The sequence below is a fragment of the Lipophrys pholis genome, assembly GCF_963383615.2.
Source record: "Lipophrys pholis genome assembly, chromosome: 5".
NCBI lineage: Eukaryota > Metazoa > Chordata > Actinopteri > Blenniiformes > Blenniidae > Lipophrys > Lipophrys pholis.
The window spans coordinates 11,650,046-11,651,346 of record NC_137628.1 but is presented as its reverse complement, the minus strand read 5'-3'; positions in this window follow the sequence as shown (position 1 = coordinate 11,651,346).

The window sequence follows — 1,301 nt, the reverse complement described above, 5'->3', positions numbered from 1 at the left end:
AGAAATAACGCAAACGGAAGTGACGCGGTGTGGAAAGACGCTCACCTGGTTCCTGACCGAGACACACGAACCCTCACTGCACCTTTTGTTTAACGTCAAATGGAAAAAGAGACATCGAGGTTAAAATACAACCGTTAAAAGACAATAATCTGATTTTATTTAATATTTTAAAATGAATAAGATTCAGAAGGGGCAACTTTGAATCGAGTACAACTGCCTCAAGGAACTGTGTAATTACTGGTTTGCCGTTCCATATTTTTTTAGTTTTTGTATCATTACATAAAACCAATAATCTAGTCTTAAATCAGTGATTTCCAAACAGTGGTGCCTGACATTCAGAGAGGGGCTCTAAAGATCTATGAGGGGTTGTGAAGCCCTCTTGATGATCGATGGACCGACAGACAGAAATTGAGGTATAACATAATCTCAGGTGGGATTTCTCTGCAGCAAACTTCATGAAGCTGTAAGAAATGAAACGTCACTTTCCTCCATGGTGCTACTCACAAACAAAACCCCTCCTGCTGCTAGTTATGAATGCAAACAAGTGATTTCACGTTAAAAACTCAACTTTGTAAACTGAGGCACTATTTACACAGAAATGTTTCTAGTGAAAACACATAGTTTTTGTATTTTTGTTTCAAAAGTTTCGCGCTCACAAGGCAACGTTTTGAAAACAGTGTAGTTTTCATGCAGGAAATTTCGAACTACCAAGTTAGATTGTTACTCCGGTGACTGTCAACTATAAAACCACTCAGTCCCAGGATAATGTGGACTGGGAGTCATGACGTTCAGGAGGAAAACATTGTTCTTATTGTCCATCATGAGCACGTGCAGAAGAACTATTCACTATGGCCATGGTGTGCATGTGCAGTAGCAGGATCTACAAGGAGACGGAGCTCCGGTGTTTCCAGAAAGTTGCATTTTCCCCAGTTTACACAACGGCAAAGTGAGAGCATTTTCAAAAAGTTCAACCTTGGTGGCCGTTCTTTAAAAGTTGTGTTTTCAGTGGCTCCGAGCACCGTTGTCGTATTAAACAAACACTTAAAATGCAACGAAAGGACCATTGTCTAAACAGGCCCTAAGAGCAGACAAAATGAGGCCTGTTGTTTTTAAACGTTCAAACTTTATTTCCTTCACACATGAACACAGTTATTAAGTTTCAGAGCGGAACTCAGGCTGAGATGTTTTCTCATAACCTCCAAGATGTTCAATAATCACTCTTTTCTTATCAAATACTCAACTGTGGCAAATCTCACAAGAAAGAGTCTTAATAATATTGAAGAGAGGGCAAGGCAAGTCAG